The sequence below is a fragment of the Aegilops tauschii genome, chromosome 1 (assembly GCF_002575655.3).
Source record: "Aegilops tauschii subsp. strangulata cultivar AL8/78 chromosome 1, Aet v6.0, whole genome shotgun sequence".
Classification (NCBI taxonomy): Eukaryota; Viridiplantae; Streptophyta; class Magnoliopsida; order Poales; family Poaceae; genus Aegilops; species Aegilops tauschii.
Genome location: NC_053035.3, coordinates 45,039,569 through 45,060,599, shown reverse-complemented (window position 1 = coordinate 45,060,599; position 21,031 = coordinate 45,039,569). Strand labels below are relative to the sequence as shown.

Here is a 21,031-nt window from a genome sequence, read left to right as displayed (position 1 = left end):
AATGTGGCGTTGGACACATTGAAAACCTCCATGATGACCGAGGTCGAAAGCATTTTTAGTAAATTCTTAGAAGGGCTTAAACTTTCCACCGCACCGTTGAAAGTGGGTGATCCCGCTAACAAGGTGACGGATGCTACCTCCGACAAGGGGGAGCTACTAGCGAGAAAGCTCCTTCTTCTAGTGGTAAAAATGGCACCGACATCTTTGCCCATGTGGAACCTCCACTTGTCTATGGTGGACCGCTTCCTTCCACTCATTTGAATCATACCGGCCCGGCCCCTAAGATTGAGAAGAATGTAGAATTTGATTCTTGGGTCTATCATTTTAAGCATCATTTAAATCATGTGAACACTAACCTTTGGAGAATCATTGAAGAAGGTTTCTATCCGCATGACCAAAGCAACTTCACTCCTAGAGAAGTCGTGGACCATCAATTCAATGAGAATGCTCTCTTCATCATCCAAGAAGCAATCCCACCCGAAGATCTTCCTCATCTCCGGCCCTACACCATTGCCAAAGATGCTTGGCAACAAGTGATTTCCCTCTATCGGGGAAGCACAAGCATTCAACGCTCCAACTATGAAGTGGGGCAAGATGAAGCCGATGAGTTTGCAATGAAAGAAGATGAAGAACCTCGTGAGCTTTATCGGAGAGTAACCAAACTCGCGGTCTCTCTCCGAGATCATGGAAGTAAGGACACGGATGACAATTGGATCAAGCGCAAATTCCTCAAGGCAATGATGCCCTACCACAAAGCCATGTCCTCCGTCATTCGTCAAAGGCCGGACTTCCACACCTTGTCCTCAAGAAGTGTTGGATGAGTTCGTTGCTATGAGCATCTTGGACAAGACCGCCGACAATGCGGTTCTTCGCTCTCAAAGAGTAAAGAAGCCCAACCTTGCTCTAAAGGCCAAGGTTAGTATGGAGGAAGAGGATGAAGAGGAAGAAGAGGAGAGCAACCTCGAAGATACGAAGTATGCCTATCATGAACACATGGCTATTGCTTCAAGGCAATTTTGGAGCAAGAAGAACTCAAGGCCAAACTTCAACAAGAACAATTCAAGTGGCGCAAAGGGCAAGCAACGAGTGAGGACTTGCTTCAATTGTGGCAATGTGAGCCACTTTGTTGCGGAGTGCCCTTACGAGAAGAGGGAAGACAATGGTGGCAAGCTCATTTGAAAGGACAAGGCCAAGTCGTTCCCCAACAAGAGCAACTTCACCAAGAAGACTCCTCCCAAGGCATTGGCGGTACAAGAAGAGTACAATGAGGATGATGACTATGATGAAGATGGTGAGTCGATTGCCATGGCCTCCGTTGCCATTGCGATGACTCCACGGATATCTCTCTTCGACTCACCCAATGAGAACATCACCGCCAAGTGCCTCATGGCTAAAGCCACCAACAAGGTAACCCCCAACATCAAAACTACCATCATTAATCATCCTTCTTCGAAAGATAGCATTGATGAACATGAGGGGACAAATGTGGAGGAAAATGAGTTTGAGACCTTTATGGGTAAACTCAAGGGTAAATCCAAGAAGCACTTCGTTGCTCTCTTGGAACAACTTGGTGAAGCCAATGACATGATCGAGGCTCACGAAGATACCATCTCTAAGATGGAGGGGCATAGTCGTGACTATGGTGATGAGATTTCGGATCTTTCCAATGCTCTTGACGAAGAGTGTGGTCTTCGTTTGGCTCTTGAGGAGTCATACAACGATGATCATGCTAAGTTAAATAAAGATCTTGATCATGCTCTTGTTGTGTCTCGTGTGCTAAACTCCGAGAAGGCAAAGCTTGGGGTTGATCTTTCTAGACTCAAAGAGGAGTTTGACATTCTCGACAAGGCTCACAAAGTCTTGAAGGGTGTTCATGCTAGCCTCAAGGAGTCTCATGATCAACTCCAAGTGAAGCTAACTAAGGAGAAAGCCACCTTTCCTCATATGGTGTTAATTGATAATGCAAATGCTACTAACCATTGTTGTGAGCATGTGCATATTGTTGAGGAGAATGCTAAGTTGAAGGAGCAACTTGAGAAAGGCCTTATGTCATGCATACAAGGTGAGAAGAACCTCAACGACCTTTTGAGCAATCAAAAGGAAGTTGTGGCCAAGGAGGGGATTGGGTTCGCACCCAAGCCCAAGAACAAGAAGAAGAATGACAAGACCAAACGACCTCCTCCTCTCAAGCAAACTTTTGTGAAGGAGGGAGAGGGTGCTTCCAAGGAGAAGAAGAACAATGCGAAGGGTGGCGGTGTCAAGAAGGGCAATGCCACCCCTTCCAACAAAGCCGGCGACTTTAATCCTTCTTATGTGCTATGCCGTGCTAGTGATGGGCATGTTTATGCCAAATTTGTTGGTTCTCCTCATGAGTATATTGAATGGTCTATTTGGGTTCCTAAGACCCTTGTTACTAACATCAAAGGACCCATTACAAAATGGGTACCTAAAACCAAGCATTGATCTCTTGTAGGTGTTTGCTTCCCGTGGGGGATCATGGTTGCTCGATAGTGGAGCTACAAATCATATGACCGGAAGCAAGGACTTGGTGGTGGACATGCACAAGATTCCATCTATGCCCACCAATGTCGAGTGGGGTGATGCCTCCTCTTCTAAGGTATTGGGACTCGGCAAAGTTGTTATTTCTCATGATCTCACGATCGAGAAGGTCATGCTTGTTGAGTCCCTTGCATACAATTTACTTTCCGTTCGTCAACTTGCAATCATGGGCTTTGCCACTTTCTTTGATATTGATACCGTGGCCCTCTTGTGGAGCAAGACTCTTAAAGTAGCCTTTGTTGGGCATGTCGAGAACGGTCTCTATATGATTAACTTTTCGGAGTGACCCACTAAGACCGCGACATGCCTAATGGCTAAAGTTGACGTGGGATGGCTTTGGCATCGCCGTTTAGCCCATGTCAATATGAGATCTTTGCAAAGTCTTCTCAAGGGGGACCATGTCCGTGGACTAACGAATGTTAGTTTTGCTAAAGATCGTGCTTGCAGTGCTTGTATCGAAGGAAAGCTACATGAGACGGCTCACCCTCCCACAACTATCATTTACTCGAAGAGGCCTTTGGAGCTCCTTCATTTGGATCTCTTTGGGCCTCCATCCTTTGATAGTCTTGGGGGTAGGAAGTATTGCTTGGTGATTGTGGATGACTATTCAAGATACACTTGGGTGTATTTCTTCAAGAGGAAGAGCGAGACCCAACAAACCGTCATTGACTTTGTGAATGAAGCCCAACGTCAACACAATACAAAGATCTTGACAATAAGAAGTGACAACGGCACCGAGTTCAAGAACTACACCTTGGATGAGTTTCTTAGTGATGAGGGGATCAAGCATCAATATTCCGCACCTTACACCCCTCAACAAAACGGTGTTGCGGAGAGGAAGAATCGGACGTTGATGGATGCGGCAAGGACCATGATGGCGGATTTCAAGTCTCCATACAACTTTTGGGCCGAAGCCATCAACACCGCGTGTCATGCATCCAATCGGCTCTACCTCCGCAAGGGCTTGAACAAGACTCCATATGAGATACTCACCGGTAACAAGCCCAACCTCAAGTACTTTCGGGTGTTCGGGTGTAAGTGTTTCATTCTCAAGAAAGGTGTTCGGTTGTCTAAATTTGAGGCTAGAGCTTATGATGGCATATTTGTTGGTTATGCTACAAACTCTCATGCTTACCGTGTCCTCAATAAATCTGCTTACCGTGTCCTCAATAAATCCACGGGACTTATTGAGGAGACGTGTAACGTGGATTTTGATGAGAATAACGGCTCCCAAGTGGAGCAAAGTGGCACTTGTGATGTAGGTGATGAAATTCCTCCTCAAGCCATAAGAAGAATGGGTGTTGGTTTTATACTACCCATTGAGGAACCCCTTGTGGCCGAAGAAGAAGGACAATGCTCCACTCAAGTGGAGCCATCACCAACCCAAGGCCCACACGCTTCCGAAGAACAAAGTGAAGGCCCTCAACCTCATGAACAAGACCAAGGGCAAGATCATGCTCAAGACGGTGGTGACACACCAAGTGATGCCCAAGGTCAAGTTCTCTCCTCCGAGCAAGTTCAAGATCAAGCTCAAGACGGCGCTCAAGATGATCAAGTGACCGCTCCTCGACTCACCACCAAGGAGGAATTGGAGCGTTGTGCCGCCAAGATTGCATCCAAGCTCTCCACCAAGGGTTATCTCATGAAGAATGTGCTTGGAAGCATTCAAAAGGGGGTAAGCACTCGTAGACAATTGGCAAACTATTGTGAACATCACGCGTTTGTCTCTTGTGTTGAACCCCATAAGGTATATGAAGCACTCGAAGATCCGGATTGGCTTAATGCCATGCATGAAGAACTCAACAACTTTGAGTACAACAAGGTGTGGAGATTAGTGCCGAGGCCAATGGGGAACCACAATGTCATTGGAACCAAGTGGATATTCAAGAACAAGCAAGATGCTCATGGGACCATCATTCGCAACAAGGCACAATTAGTGGCACAAGGCTACTCCCAAGTCGAGGGTATCGACTACGGTGAAACATTTGCTCCCGTTGCTCGCCTTGAATCTATTCGTTTGTTGATTGCTTATGCTTCTCATCACAACTTTAAGTTGCAACAAATGGATGTGAAGAGTGCTTTTCTTAATGGTCCCATTAATGAGTTGGTTTATGTCAAGCAACCCCCCGGGTTCGAGGATCCCTACTTTCCCGATCATGTGTATCAACTCGATAAGGCACTCTATGGCCTTCAACAAGCCCCACGTGCATGGTATGACCACCTTACCGAGTTGTTACAAGATCGTGGGTTTGAAGTTGGGCTAATCGACCCCACTCTTTTTACTAAGAAGGTCAAAGGGGAGTTGTTTGTATGCCAACTATATGTTGATGACATTATCTTTGGTTCCCCTAACAAAGCTTTCAATGAGGAATTTTCCGCACTCATGACCTCAAAGTTCAAGATGTCTTCCATGGGAGAGTTGAAGTTCTTTCTCGGTTTCGAAGTAAAGCAAAGAAAAGAAGGAACCTTCAACAACTAAGCCAAATACACTCAAGACATGCTCAAGAGATTCAAACTAAGTGATGTCAAGCCAGCGTCCACTCCAATGCCCACCAAGTGCCAACTTGACATCGATCCCAATGGTAAAGCGGTGGATCAAAAGGTATATCGCTCCATGATTGGTTCCTTGCTTTACCTTTGTGCATCTAGACCGGATATCATGTTGAGAGTGGGAATTTGTGCACGGTTTCAATCCGCACCTAAGGAAAGCCACTTTGTGGCGGTCAAGCGAATCTTTCGATATTTGGCTCATACCCCAAACTTTGGCTTATGGTACCCAAGAGGAGCAAACTTCAAGCTTGTAGGATATTCGGACTCCGATTGGGCGGGAGACAAAGTGGATAGGAAGTCCACTTCCGGAGGGGACCAATTCCTTGGTTGCTCTTTGGTAAGTTGGCCTTCTAAAAAGCAAAGTTGTGTGTCTCTCTCGTCCACCGAAGCGGAGTATGTGGTGGCCGGGAGTTGTTGTGCACAACTCTTATGGATGAGGCAAACTTTAAAGGATTACGGTGTCATTTGTGACAAAGTGCCTCTTTGGTGTGATAATGAAAGTGCCATCAAGATTTCTCTCAAACCCGTGCAACACTTCAAGACGAAGCATATTGAGATTCGGTATCACTTCACCCGAGATCACATTAGGCGAGGGGAGATCGAGCTCAACTACGTCAACACCCATGATAACCTTGCAGATATTTTCACGAAGCCTTTGGATGAAGCAAGATTTCGCGAGTTAAGGCATGAGCTAAATATCATTGATTCGAGCAATGTTGCTTGAACCCTTGCACACCCCACCACACTCAACTTGTTGTCTAAGCTAGGTGTAGGCATGGACATAGGGGGGGTGTTGTTCTCTCAATGAACTCTCCCTCCCCCCATTATGCATAAAGTGATCAACTCTTTCACATTAGCCATTTGATGGTACTTGTGCTTCAAAGACGAGTTTTGGTCATGGGCCCAAGGATAATTCTTCGCGGTGCCATACCAATTGACTCAAACATAGGTGGCTCCGGCCACCGCCCTCTCCTTGGAGAGGTTGTGTCTCGTTTTTGGTCTATGTTGGGTTCTTGCCTCTCTTTCTTTGTGGCGAGCTCGTGCTTGTGGTGTCCAGTGTGTTAGTTCTTTGGTGTGGTCTCTCGCTTGAAGGTTCCGTGCGTAGGTGTTATCTTTTGGTTGAAACTGTTTTTTTAGCCCACGGTACTACCGCGGCCTGCCATGGTACCACCGCAAGGGGGGCGCGCGGTACTTCCGCACCCAGCGCGGCAGTAATTTTTTACTGCCGCCTGGGGAGCGGTACTACGGCCTCGGTGCGGTACTTTCGCCCGAGCGGTACTACCGCAATGACGTGCGGTACTATCGCGTGAGGAGTGCACGGTACTTCCGCACCCAGCGCGGCAGTAATTTTTTACTGCCGCCTGGAGGAGCGGTACTAAAGTCACGGTGCGGTACTTCCGCCCGGGGCGGTAGTACCGCGATGACATGCGGTACTACCGTGCGGTCAAGGGCGCGTGGGGGTTAAACACGGGCAGGGGGAGTTCTAACTCCCCCATACCCATTCGTCTCTCTCCCCACTTCGTCTCTCTCTCTCTCTCACTCAAGAACGGCGCCGGAGGTCCTCGCCGGATCTCCGTCTCCGGCCGCTCTCCTCGGATTCCGACCGGTGGGATCGTTCCCCACCACTCCCTCTTGCCATGGAACAAGGTTTCTTCCCCACCTCTCTTTTTCTTGTTCGTCTTGTTGCTTTTAGGTTTTGGGGAGATGCAAGTTGTTCTTGAGATTTTAGGCCAAATCTATGCAAGAGTAGGATGTAGGAGAGTAGTTTTGTGTAGTGTTGGTACTTGCTATAGTTGTCCCGTGATGGATTTGATCGACCGTAGTACCGCGTGTTGACACGGTTGTGCTCAGATCTCCATGGCTATTTCGGATCTGCAACCGTGCGGTACTACCGCACGTCCGGTACTACCGCCCTGCTGGTGCGGTACTACCGCACGTCCGGTACTACCGCACGTGGCGCAACACACATTACTACCGTTGTCTCAAATCCCTCTTGTGGCACTTCTCACGTGCCATGTCTATTTGTTTCTCCTGCTTTGCTGTGGTCTTTGCATTGATCCTTCTCGCATTTCGTGCGTGTTTGTTTTGTGGTGTGTCTTTAGGTGGTGGCTCAGGTGCTCTGGCTCGCCGCTCCAATCCAAGCCGTGACACGGGATCCAAGCATATGCGCAACACAGAGGAAGCAGAGGGCTCCAATGCCCCCCAACGCAGAACCAAGACCACTGCCACCAAAGAGAAGGAACCCGCCAAGGGTATGGATGAGATACCGCTTGCTGAGTTCATCGCTCGGAGGAAGATCAATCCGTATGGAAACCCTTGTGCTAACTTTCGAGGGAATGATCTATTCTGGACCAAGCAGCAGAATCTCATTTATCTGGATGTCATCAAGGCCAAGCAAAATACCCATGTGGAGGTGAAGTGGATCAACATGCATCACATGTGCAAAGAGGCGCACCAGGAATACTTTGGTGAGGCTTTGGACCTCGTGGAGCAATTTGGCATTGAGCATATCATCTCATTCCACAAAGACTATGATCCTGAGATCCTTGCTCAGTTCTTTGCCTCAGTGCATTTTCATCCCAATGAGGAAAGGACCATGACTTGGATGACCAATGGCCGGCAGCTGACTGCTACTTGGAAGGAATTCATGACCTTGCTTGGGGTTCCGGATGAGGGGCTCGCCACACCCCAAGGTGTTCGCCCTCATGCCAATCCCGAGTCTGCCAATAAGAACAAGCTCATGCCCTACCATGTGGAGAAGAAGCTCTCCAATGGCAAGTCATCTTGGGTACTCAACTCCTTTCTTGACATCATGCACCGGATCTTCCGCAACACTCTCTTCCCATTCATTGGGGACAAGGACAAGGTGCATGCCTATCTGGTGGATATGATGCTCTTGTGTGAAGATGCTCGCAACTCTCAGACACAGCCACTTGATGTCTCACATATCATGTGGCATGAGCTTCGGTTTGCGGTCTACAACCGCAAGGTCCCCATCTATGGACCTTATTTGTTTCAGTTGATCTTGGCTACTTGGGAGCGGGTCTACCCTCAGGATGAGTTTGAGGCCCCTGGTTGGATCCGGCATGAGCCCATCAACCTCCGTATCAAGCCTCAGTGGGCCAACACTACCTCTCGTGCTGATACTGCGGCTGACATGGACGTGGATGCAGATGAGGATGAGGAGGAGGCAGCAGACGAGGACAGCTCTGAGGGTTACATCCCTCCCACCTCTGAGCCTTCTTCGGCTAAGCGACTGAAGAACAAGATGAAGATGCTGTTCTGTATGCAAGCAAAGGGGCAGTACCAGACCCATGTGGCTTCCAAGGAGACTCGCCGCCGCGACAAGCGGATTTTCAGGACCTTTGGCGAGAACATATCTAGCGGGTCAGAGGTGAACATCACCCCAGAGGCAGAATGGCTGCACAAGCAGGGCTATCGGTGGACCGAGTCTGAGGAGGAGTCCGTCCCAGCTGCAGAGTCTGACGAGGAGTGTGCAAGTGACTACTCCGCTTGAGCCACCACTATTGCTGTAGGTGTCCTCTCTGCCTTTTTGGCGTCTCGATGCCAAAGGGGGAGAGAGTGTAGGATTTGCGAGTTGTGTCGTGTTTGGGTCAGTTGAACTTCGTTTATTTCGTTTGCTTTGGTTTGTGCTCGTGAGACCTTCTATCATACGGTGTAAGACATATGCACTCTATCGTACTGTAGTGAGCTTATTCTATCTTGTGCTTATTACATTTTGCTCCTGTCTGTCTTGCTTAGCTTTAGCCTTATTGCAAGATTTGCCATGTCTATAAAATATAGGGGGAGTGTTGATCCTAGTATGTGTGCTGTGCAGTCCAAAGCACTCATCGAGATAGCACACATCTAGGGGGAGCCCGTCTATATTTTAGAGACTTGGGGTTTGCCCTTGCTCTTTGCGTTATACCCTCGTGCAAATCCCGTGTTGTCATCAATCCACCAAAAAGGGGGAGATTGTAAGGGCATTTTTATCCCTTAGTTGGTTTTGGTGATTGATGACAATGCTTTTGCGGACTAATCATGTGCATCGAATATTTCAGATATATTGACTAGGCACAAGATGATTGGGTTTCCCTCGAAGGCTATAGAAGACGACGTTTCTCTTCGGTTCTTTTCGGTGCTATTGAGTCATAGGGAAGCCGTACTATTAAGAGGGGGTCCGCGTTGGAAAGGTTGGGTAGATTCATCACGTACACATCGTCCCTTGCACCTCCTTTCCTCTTGCCTTTGGAGCATCCTATGTTTTCCTTGTCTATGCAAATATAGCTCTTGTTTGCCGAACTAGGGGGTGCGGTAGTACTGCTCGTCAGAGCGGTAGTACCGCAGGACCTTGCGGTAGTACCACCCGCTGGTGCGGTAGTACCGCAAGGACCCACGGTAGTACCGCTTCTAGTAAGCGGTAGTACCGTGGTCCCTGCTTAGTTCCGCAAGTACGCGGCAGTAAGGGGCGGATGTAACTTTTTACATCCGCGCCTCGCGCGGTAGTACCGCGGCTGGCTTACGGTACTACCGCGTCGGGTTTTTTCATCGACTCCAACTCTGCAGAAGTAGCCACGGATGTAATTTTTTATATCCGTGCCTTCCCATCCCTGGACAGCCCCTGCCTTGCGGTAGTACCGCAAGGGAGAGCGGTAGTACCGCGCCAAGAGTACTACCGCCCTCTGCCTTAGGGCATGTGTGGCTGTTCTGGTCTCTGCTGCGTGGGCGGTAGTACCGCGGGGCTCCACGGTAGTACCGCGTGCCCCTGCGGTAGTACCGCGCCTCAAGTGTGGTAGTACCGCGCTGCGTAGGCTGAGTTGGTGGATAACGGTTGGATTTGTTCTTCCACTATATAAGGGGTGTCTTCCTCCTCTAGTTGACTACCTCTTCCACCTCCAAGCTCCATTGTTGCTTCAAGCTCCATTTTCGCTCGATCTCCTTCCCTAGCCAATCAAACTTGTTGATTCTCTAGGGATTGGTTGAGGAGGCCCCGATCTACACTTCCACCAAGAGATATTTGAATCCCCCCACTAATCCCTTGTGGATCTTGTTACTCTTGGGTGTTTGAGTACCCTAGACGGTTGAGGTCACCGTGGAGCCATAGTCCATTGTGGTGAAGCTTCGTGGTATCGTTGGGAGCCTCCAATTAAGTTGTGGAGATTGCCCCAACCTTGTTTGTAAAGGTTCAGTCGCCGCCTCCAAGGGCACCAATAGTGGAATCACGGTATCTCGCATTGTGTGAGGGCGTGAGGAGAATACGGTGGCCCTAGTGGCTTCTTGGGGAGCATTGTGCCTCCACACCGCTCCAACGGAGACGTACTTCCTCTCAAAGGGAAGGAACTTCGGTAACACATCCTCGTCTTCACCGGCTCCACTCTTGGTTATCTCATGCCTTTACTTGTGCAAGCTTATTTGTGCCTTATCTCTTGCTTGCGTGTATGCTTATTGTTGTTGCATCATATAGGTTGCTCACCTAGTTGCATATCTAGACAACCTACTTTGATGCAAAGTTTAAATTGGTAAAGAAAAGCTAAAAAGTGTTAGTTGCCTATTCACCCCCCCCCTCTAGTCAACTATATCGATCCTTTCAACTACCACCTGTGTAGCGTTCTGTCACCAGTTGCTCTAACACCTGGGTGGCATATATCTTTGAAGAGCCAGTGAACTGGTTCTTTATCTTTGTAAGCAACTCCCCTGCGGAAGTGCACTCTGCAATGGAGCCCACAATGGTGCTCTCAATTGTATTCTTTATAAATGCCATGCACTTTTTGTTTGCATTGACCACTTTTGGTTTTCTACGATGTAGGACATCTCCAAAGGAGCATGGTCCCCCTTCTTTTAGCCCAAGCATCATCATCATCAGTGGCCTCTCTTACTGGCTCTGTAGGTCTGACCGGCTGTGGTTCATCCAGAACCCAGTCCAGATCAGCACACACAAATGCCAGTTCAACTTTCTTCCTCCACTCAGTGTGATTGTCACCTCTGAGTGTCGGAACATTTTTTAGGCAACTCATCAAGTGAAAGCCTCCTAAAATCACAATTTAAGTGACATCAGTATAACAATCATATGCATTAATCTAACGTTGGTCAAATTAAACATACAATTATATATGCAATTAAATCTATATTACCGTTGGGCAAAAAATTAGAAATAAATGCACCTTTAAATTTCAATAATAAAACATGATCATGTTATTAACAACGTTGGTCATAAAAAATAACATAATCATATTCATTTTAATAATCACTTTAACATGCTCTTAAAAACTTAATACTATGTAAACTTTTATTTTCTTTGTAAAAGAGCATTAATTATTTACGCAGCGGAAAAACATGAATAAAAATTCACGAACTTTTTACTTTTTACAGAAACTTTTCTATGACTGAATATAAAATCATGAACTTTATTAATTTTCTTTATAAAATTCATGACAATTTCTTTTTCTGGAACAAAAAATCTTTGGATTAATTTGAACACCAAGACTATATATATATATATAATAGCCAGTTCTAGCCGGTCTCGGCCTGGCGCAGGAGGCCCGCAGCGGCCCACGACCTGCTACCCCGCGCGCTCGCGCAAGCCGAGCCGCCTCGACCCGGCCTGGGCCGCCCGCAGCTGCAGCCTCGGCCCAGTGCCTGCGCGGCTGCGCCCGCGGCAGCTGGCCGCGGCCCAGCACGTGGCTGCGCCCAGCTCCTCTTTCGGCCCGACAGGCCCAGCGTCGAGCTAGGTTTTCGATCTGCACCGTCCGTGGAGATCCGACGGCAGGGCACCCGTTTCGCTCGAACGAAACAGAGGTTCACAACGCTAGCGGGGAAACCCTAGTTCATTCCTCCCCAGCCCCCGCGCCTCTCTCGCGCACTCCACTGACGGCGGAGAGACGGGCTTCGCCCCGGCCGCCGGTGACGACGGCGGATGCCACCGCGCCGCGCGAGCCTCTCCTTCTCGTCCTTTCTTCCCTCTTCACCCTCTTCTTCGTGCGAGAGAGAGAGAGAGCGACGCGGCGGGGCCTCCTCTGCTCCCCTGTGCGCCCGTGGTTCCCTCTGGCCGCCGACGGCGAGGCTTCCCGGCGCGGCGAGGCTCTTCCTTTACGTTCTTTTCTTTTTCTCTCTTCCACCACTACCCAGCAGTGAGAGAGATAGAGAGGAGCTCGACGGTGGCGCCGTTGCCATTCCCTTCGCCGGCTGCACGTTCCCCTCTGTGGTGAGCGCGCCGCCGTCGAACGGATCAGCCGCGGTGCACTTTGCCCCTAGCGGGGTGGTTCTTCGTCCCCGCACCTCGGCTTGCCGATGCGTGTGGGGATCGAGAGGAACAGGCGCGACCGGAGTGGTGGCGCACTTTGCCGGCGGCCCAAGGCCTTCTCTGGTTTACTTTGCCCTGTCTTTTTAGGGTTCTTTGGGGAGGGATTTACTTTTACTGTGATTTCTTTCTACCGAAAAGGTCTAACCCGATCTGGCTGATACCATTGATAGATTCACTTTGGATCGGATAGGTTAGATCGATCCGGTAAATCTACCTTCTGCCTTGCCTTGCGAGCTCGAACCAGCAGCCATGGTGATGTTGTGGCGGCGGTGATGGCAGTGAGATGGCGGCGGTGGTGTGCTTCCCGTGAGCACCGGCTAACCCTAGATCGGTAGGGATTGTAGGTGGGGATTGTGGCAGCGATTAACCTCGTAAGTCGTGCCCCGGCCCCCACCTCTATTTATATAGCGCGGGTCACAGGGGCCCACCAACCATGGTTTGGTTGGGCGCCCCCGATCAGGGCGCGAGTCAGGGGCCCGTTCGACCCATTGGGTTCGAACGAGAGAAAGATCAACCTAACAGATACTACTTATATTACTCCCACTATGACCAGCCTAAATACTCGTGATATACGTTGGTGAAATACAGCTGCTGGCACAGATCCATATGCATTTTAATGGTGTTGATTTAGGGAGCATTTGAGCCTGGGTGTTGAATCGAATATTCGGGCGTGGGCAGGGCTATCATCAACAAGGTAATCTTGCATGGAAATTTTCTCCTCACCCACGAAAGAGAAAAGTCACGCAAATTGATCTTGTAGTGGACTTAGACCAGAACACACATCTTTCCAAAATAGAGCCATCTCACCGGCCCCAACAATATAAGAAGTAATATCACGATAAATGTCCATCAGAGATAAAATGTCACGCCACGAAAAGAAATCACAATGTGGTTGGGTGTGAGGGAGCGCCATGCAAATATTCGCTCCGTTTCAAAATAAGTGACTCAACTTTGTACTAAGTTTAATATTTCCTCTGTCCGGAAATACTTGTCTGAAAAATAGATGTATCTAGATGGGGTGTATCTAGAACTAAAATACATCTAGACACATCTATTTCTCCGACAAGCATTTTCGGACAAAGAGAGTACAAAGTTAGTATAAAATTGAGTCTAATTATTTTGGGACAGAGGGAGTAGTATCTATTTCACAAGAACCAAACCCAAGGAGTATCCTATTTATAGATGAACTTGTGGAGACTTGCACCAAAATCAAGCCTATTGTAGGGTTGTCATGTTAATCACATGTATTCCCTCCATCCCAAAATAACTGTCTTAAACTTAATACAACTTTATACTAGGTTTAGGATAACGTATTGTGGGACCGCGGGAGTATCGACAAAATTTGATATCTCAACGGCAAAATCGATGATCTTGACACCGACTGAGAAGGTGACCAACCATTAGCAAAACCATACAAGTATCGCACTCGTTCTATTAAAAAAAAATCACACTCATCTCATCTGCATCTCTCCCAGTGCAGAGCACAAAGGAACACTGCGTACGAACACATTGCAGAGCCAGAGCTAGCGCACGCCGATGTCCCGCATCTGCATCCGCCGCCGCCGCTCCTCCTCCACCTAGGCAATCTCCGGCCTCCGCGGCTCCGCCACGCCGCCTTCTCCTCCAACTAGCCAATCTCCGGCCCTCTGCCTCAGTCCGCACTACTCCTCCACGTCGCCGATGTCCCGCCTCCGCCTCCGCCGCTCCTCCACCACGCCGATGTTCCACCTCCTCCGCCGCAGCTCCTCCTCTACCTCCATCTCGCCCCCCTCACGTTCCTGGTCTCCCGAAGGCGCCTTTGCCGCGGCCACGGCGCGCGTCAGCGCTGGAACGCTCAGCCCTGAAGAAGCACACCACCTGTTCGACGAATTGCTGCGGCAGGGCACCCCAGTCCCCAGCCGCTCCCTGAACGGCTTCCTTGCCACCCTTGCCCGTGCGCCCGCCTCCGCAGCCTGCAGCAGAGATGGCCCTGCCCTCGCCCTCGCTCTCTTCAACCGCGTGTGCACAGAAAAAGCCGGCTCGCGGGTGGCGCATCTCACAGTCCACACCTACGGCATCCTCATGGACTGCTGCTGCCGCGCGCGTCGCCCGGACCTAGGGCTTGCCTTATTCGGACGCTTCCTCAGGACGGGCCTGAAGACAAATGAGATCATCGCCAACACCTTCCTCAAGTGCCTCTGCTATGCCAAACGTACAAATGAGGCTATCAACTTGCTGCTTCATAGGATGCCCGAGCTTGGCTGCGTGCCTGATGCCTTCTCATACAACATTGTTCTGAAGAGCTTATGCGAGAATAGCATGAGTCAGCGGGCACTCGACCTGCTCCAGATGGTGGCAGAAGGAGGAGGTGCCTGCTCCCTCAATGTGGTGGCGTATAGCACAGTCATCCATGGCTTCTTCAAGGAGGGCGAAACAGGCAAGGCATGCAATCTATTCCATGAAATGATCCATCAAGGGGTTGTGCCCAATGTGGTCACGTATAGCTCTATTATTGATGCGTTGTGCAAGGCCAGAGCAATGGACAAGGCAGAGCTAGTCCTTCAACAGATGGTTGATAGTGGTGCTCAACCGAATAATGTGACATATAATTGCATGATCCATGGATATTCCACATCAGGGCAGTTGAAAGAGGCTGCTAAAATGTTTAGAAAAATGACAAGCCATGGTCTTGTACCAAATGCAGTCACTTGCAGCTCGTTAATGACTTCCCTTTGCAAGCATGGAAGAAGCAAAGAAGCGGCAGAAATATTTTATTCCATGACTGCCAAGGGCCCACAAACCGGATGCCGTCTCGTACCGTATTTTGCTTCATGGGTATGCCACTGAGGGATGCTTTGCTGATATGATTGATCTCTTCAATTCAATGGAAAGCAATGGTTTTGTAGCAGACTGCCATGTTTTCACCATATTAATTGATGCATATGCTAAACGTGGAATGATGGATGAAGCTATGCTCATATTTACCGAAATGCAGGAAAAAGGAGTGAGTCCCAATGTAGTCACCTATTCCACTGTAATAGCCGCACTTTGCAGATTGGGTAGGCTGGCCGATGCTATGGACAAGTTCAATGAGATGATTGATATGGGTGTTCAGCCGGGCACAACTGTTTATCACTCCCTAATTCAGGGGTTTTGTATGCATGTAGATTTGGTTAAAGCCAAGGAGTTAGTTTCTGACATGATAAGCAAAGGTATTCCTCGTCCCAACATTGTGTTCTTCAATTCAGTTATAAACTATTTGTGCAAAGAAGGACGGGTTATGGATGCACAAGATATCTTTGAATTGGTTATAAGCATAGATGGGAAGCCTGATGTCATTACATTTAACTCACTGATTGACGGATATTGCTTAGTCGGCAAGATGGATAAAGCATTTGGAGTACTTGATGCCATGGTGTCAGCTGGCATTGAGCCTAATGTTGTTACATATAATACACTTGTTAATGGCTATTCTAGAAATGGAAGGATCGATGATGGTTTGACTCTGTTCAGGCAAATGCCACGTAAGAGAATAAAACCTGACAGTGCTACATATGGCATCATACTGGATGGGTTGTTTCGTGCTGGGAGAACTGTTGCTGCAAGGAAAATGTTCCATGAGATGATCGAAAGCGGAATAACAGTGAGCATTTCCACATACAATATTATACTTGCAGGTCTTTCTAGAAACAATTGTGCAGAAGAAGCGATCGACTTGTACCAGAAATTAGTTGCAATGAATGTGAAGTTCAATATTTCAATAATCAATACCATGATCAATGCAATGTACAAGGTTAAAAGAAAAGAGGAAGCTAAAGATTTGTTTGCTGCTATATCAGCGAGTGGGTTGGTTCCTAATGCTTCGACTTATGGAGTAATGATAATAAATATTCTAAAAGATGGAGCAGTGGAAGATGCTAACAATATGTTCTCAGCAATGGACAGGAATGGTATAGCTCCCTGCTCTCGTCTTATAAATAGTATTATCAGAATTTTGCTGGAAAAAGGTGAGATCACCATGGCCGGACTTTATTTGTCGAAACTTGACGGGAAGAACATGTTACTTGAAGCTTCAACTACTTCACTGATGTTGTCTCTCTTTTCAAGGAAAGGGAAATATAAGGAGGATGTGAAATTTCTCCCTGCAAAGTATCAGTTTTTTGATGGATTTGGTTGACTAAGTGACACATTGCATATCAGACTAACTCCTAAGAAAGCACAATTAAGTTTTTTCTTGCATAAAGCCCTGATGCGAGTATAAGAAATCCAAATGGCCAGCTTGTAGCATTGAGTTCATTTTGATGTGTGTCAAAATGACGAGAATGTGAAATATGAATCTTTTAATCTTTGTTGGGTGCGGAAAGGTAGACCAAGTAGTCATGCTGGTTGAAATTTTTGGGGATAATTTCTTCTGATGGCTATTAGGGAAGGTATACACATATAATCTTCCCCAAGAAGCACAGTAAGTACTAATACAATATTTTCTTGTATGTACATTGGTACCAGCCACTTGAGTTTTTGTAGCCTCTCTAAAACAGTCACTTTCCTTTGTATGGGTGCATTTTGAGCAATGTGATTGTCAGTTACTCCCTCCGTCCCAAAATTCTTGTCTTAGATTTGTCTAGATACGGATGTACCTAATACTAAAACGTGACTTGATACATCCGTATTTAGACAAATCTAAGACAAGAATTTTGGGATGGAGGGAGTATCTACTATGTGTGCAATGCTGGTCGTACTGTTAATTTGAGAAATTTGTTTTATATGTCAGGGCAAATGTGTCTCTGAAGAACGGATGTTTAAGATTGCGGATGCAGTTCAATTTGTGGATATACGAGCTTATGCTGGGGTCTGCTATACTCTATGCCGCTGTCAGTTGCACTGGTGAAGCTTGTTGCATACAGGTGAAAAAAGAGTTTCTTTTATGATATCTCTCTGCTTTACTTCATCGAAGATTCAACTATTTTCCTCACGGTGTAGGTAAAGGTATTTGCAAGAATTGCTGCGAGATATCGCATAAGTCCGCATGGCACCAATGCCACCGTAGGTGGTAGGGAAGAAGTTACCAAAACATTTACTTGACAAGAGTGTCTTGCTCTTGTACATATGTTGTGGGTTGGAGATATAGTTTAGGGCACTTCAAACTTGGCGATAGATATTAGGGTTTGGTTATCTACTGAACCTAGGATCAGGGTACCAAACCCTACACGATAATGCATTTGATGAAGTGGAAATATGAACACTTTGAAGTAGCTGTAGGTGGTTGTTTCTTAGGTAAGTTAAAAAAGGCTAAATTATGTTTGTTGCTGCAACTATGGTTACATAGAAAACTTGGTTCAGTCGCATAGCTACCCAAGCTTCAGCAAGAGTTACTGTTGATGTTGCACCTTGTACAAGTTTGTATTTAGCCATTTTGTGGCAGAATTTGATGTCTAGTCCAACGCTTCATTCAATTACCAATCATTTCATTATGTCCATGGTTATGTTGCAAGATTCACTAAAACAGTAGTTGTTCCACAATGTTTGCATAGGAATAGTTGCATTAGAAAAAGGATAGCAGGTTTATTTAGTTGCTAACTGATATAATGATTTATTTGCTACAGTTTTAGAGGTGTAGTTGTAATTAACAAATGCTTTTCCATTGTTTAAACTTGTGTACATTGACAGTTCCAGATTTGTTCGGACATCATTTGTGATCATGGCCTACTGTATTGAACCCCTGGACATGGAAACATCCACCAGTAGAGAGAGCTATGAATAACATCATCTAAATACCAAGGAAAGTTATCTGGCAGTTTTTTTTAAGCAGAGGCAAAAGATTTGCCTCATCCATTAATTGAGAAGAGAGCTTACGGAGTTAATGCTCGAAGGAGAAGGAGTATTACAGCAACAGTCTCAGGACAACAAGGTTTTTACTCTCGCGGCATCAAAATACTCAAATGTCTCGCATCCGTGACGACCCAAATATCGGCCTCCTCCTTGATGATTTGCATGATGTAATAAGCCGTCGTTGATTTCTTCTGGAAAACACGGGTGTTTCTCTCATTCCAAATAGTCCAGGTCACAAGCATGGTCAGGAAGGCCATCGCCTTCTGTTTTGCAGCAGTGAGGGCCGACGTGCTTGTCCACCAATATAGAATATTTCTCTCACCGGCCCACAGGAATAAGTCCAAGATCGCGAGCCCTAACCAGATCTTTGATCATTCTCCAGATCCCCAAACTGAGGTCTGTAATATCTTCACTGTCGGATAATTTCTGATTGCCGTTCTTCGGAGTTAATGCCGTGGTTTAATTTGACCATGCTTCTTGTTAATAGGAACACTGTTTGCCATGTTCAGCTTAGGATAGAACTTCTGTTGCCACTGAATTGGAAGTATCTGAGCTTCGGAGTGCCCCTGAAGAATGTCATTGGTAGCAGTGGAGGATTAGTTTTCCTTGAACTTTGACGGTGCGAAAAACTGTCAGTGTCCTCGGCAGGGTGGATAGAGCGGCCAGATGTACCAGAGGGGATCGCTTGCCATAAGGCCCTCCTCCAGTATAGGATGATTTGGTTGACGAATCCATCCTGCTCTCGTAGAGGTGTGTTGTGCATTCCTCTCCATTCCGGTTCTGGTGTCCTCTGTTCTCCTCTGTTGCTACTGCCCTGCCAGAGTAAAGGGTTTTAGGAATCAAGTTGTGACCTTTACCTGCTCTGCTCATTCGTTTGTCCTCTGCTGCTCAATGTTTCATTACTGATCAAATCACACTCTTAGTGGGACGAGAGACCATTGTCAGCCTCACATCGTTGCAGTGTGCTTACGTCTCTCCGCTTCAGTACACACATGAGGACTACCTCGAGTGTCTCCTCTTCAGATCTGAACTTTTTACCTCGTGCAATCCGAAAATAGTAGAAGGTGGTCGTCCCCTTCCCATGCTCTTGCTCAATCTTGGATGAACAATGCCACTTAGATGTGAATTTAGTTCTTAAGGAATTGAGGTGGATTAGAAGGCGCCATTGAATTCACTAGAACTGGAAATATGGAACTCCTGAAGAAGCTGCAGGTGGTTGTCCCTTTGTTAAGTGGAGAAGGCTTCATTTTGTATGTTACCACTTACCAGAACTTCGTTTACATCGAAAACTTTGTTCAGTAAGCATTCAGCCCAATTAGTCTTTGTATGCAGCTTGCGCAAGTTAGGATTTTGCCAAATTTATAGAAGATTTTGATGTCTACTTCTGCACATCATTTAACTTTGTCCATGATTATCCAAGAAATATTTCTCTATGTTTTGTTATTTGATGTTGGTGTGGGTAGTGTTAAACTGTATGCTTCATTGAAACAGTAGTAGTTCTACCATGTTTGCATACAGAGAAACGGGATAGTAGATAGCCAGATAGGTTTCTGTTGTTGCTAAAGTTTTCAACATAGCAATTAATTGTACAAATGTTTTGTTTGCTACAATTTCAGAGGCGTAATAGTAATTTGAATTGTCGTATGTGATGAGATAGCTAGCGATCCATCTGTTTGTCCTACCTATCCATTGAGTCGGATTACCTCAGTGATAATCTCTATAACTGGTAGCAGGTTAGTACTTGTCAGCGTACATGCAGCTGTCTTCTCATTTGATGGATCAAGCAGCACTCACGCATGTTTCTTGATCTTAATCCAATCACTATTTTTCATGTCCTGGTTAGAGCATAAGGTTTTGTACCCTTTTTTTTGTTTGCGGGGGAAGGTTCTGTACCCTTTTTTTTGTTTGCGGGGGAAGGTTCTGTACCCATATGGTTCATTACTATATTTTATTTTTAAATTTTTGTGCTGATGGTGTATTCCTTCTTTCAGAACTGTCCCACACTCCGATGGAGAAGAACTCAGTGCAAGTAGAGCTCACCATCAGAAAAGGAAATCCCACAGAATGTTTTTTCTTTTGCGTTGCAAGATGTAATGACCAGAAAAATACTTTCGACACTTTAAATTTTCTCGCTGCTTTGAATGGGAAACTGTCATGTTGGAATCAGTTCCACAAAAGAATTCTTGTTTGAACAAGTACTTGTAGTTACATTGTCATGCCAACAATCTGCAGCTCTTTAGTAAATGAAATTTGATTTATTGTTTTAAACAATAATGTACTCCTAAGTTATGTCACAATTTCTGTGTCATTGTCATTTTGGGATCATCTATTTTCCAGCAGGTGGTTTTAATGGTGACATTTATCTCCTTGGACATTTCTCCAGAACGCGCAAGTCGAACCTTGAATATACACATGAGCCTCCAATGTATTTCTCACACAACAATCTCACCTCACGGATAACAAAGTGATCCGTCTATGAAAGGTTTCTCTGGCTTCGTTGCTCTGAGGTATCAATTGCTGGTGAGCCGACTTTGGAGTGGGAAAAGAAAAGGAGATAATTGAACCAGTATTGCGTGATTCAACAGTTTTTTTTTACCTTGTGCTTCAATGATTTTATTTTATATGTTGTATTACTCCCTCCGTAAGGAAATATAAGAGCGTTTAGATCAGAGGGAGTACTAAACAGTTCATCTTTCTTAATCATATGTTCTGGAAGGAGCAATGAACTTTTTTTTTGCGGAGGAGCAATGAACTTTTCTTCATATCATTGGTACCAACTGTACGCACGTTCAAATTTCAGCAAGTAAATCTCTA

The 21,031-nt window shown here is 46.6% G+C and overlaps 1 pseudogene; it reads left to right on the top strand.

The window, feature by feature from the left end:
• The first annotated feature begins 13,880 nt into the window (after positions 1 to 13,880).
• Positions 13,881 to 20,412, top strand: LOC109784345 (uncharacterized; annotated as a pseudogene).
• The last annotated feature ends 619 nt before the right edge of the window (positions 20,413 to 21,031 follow it).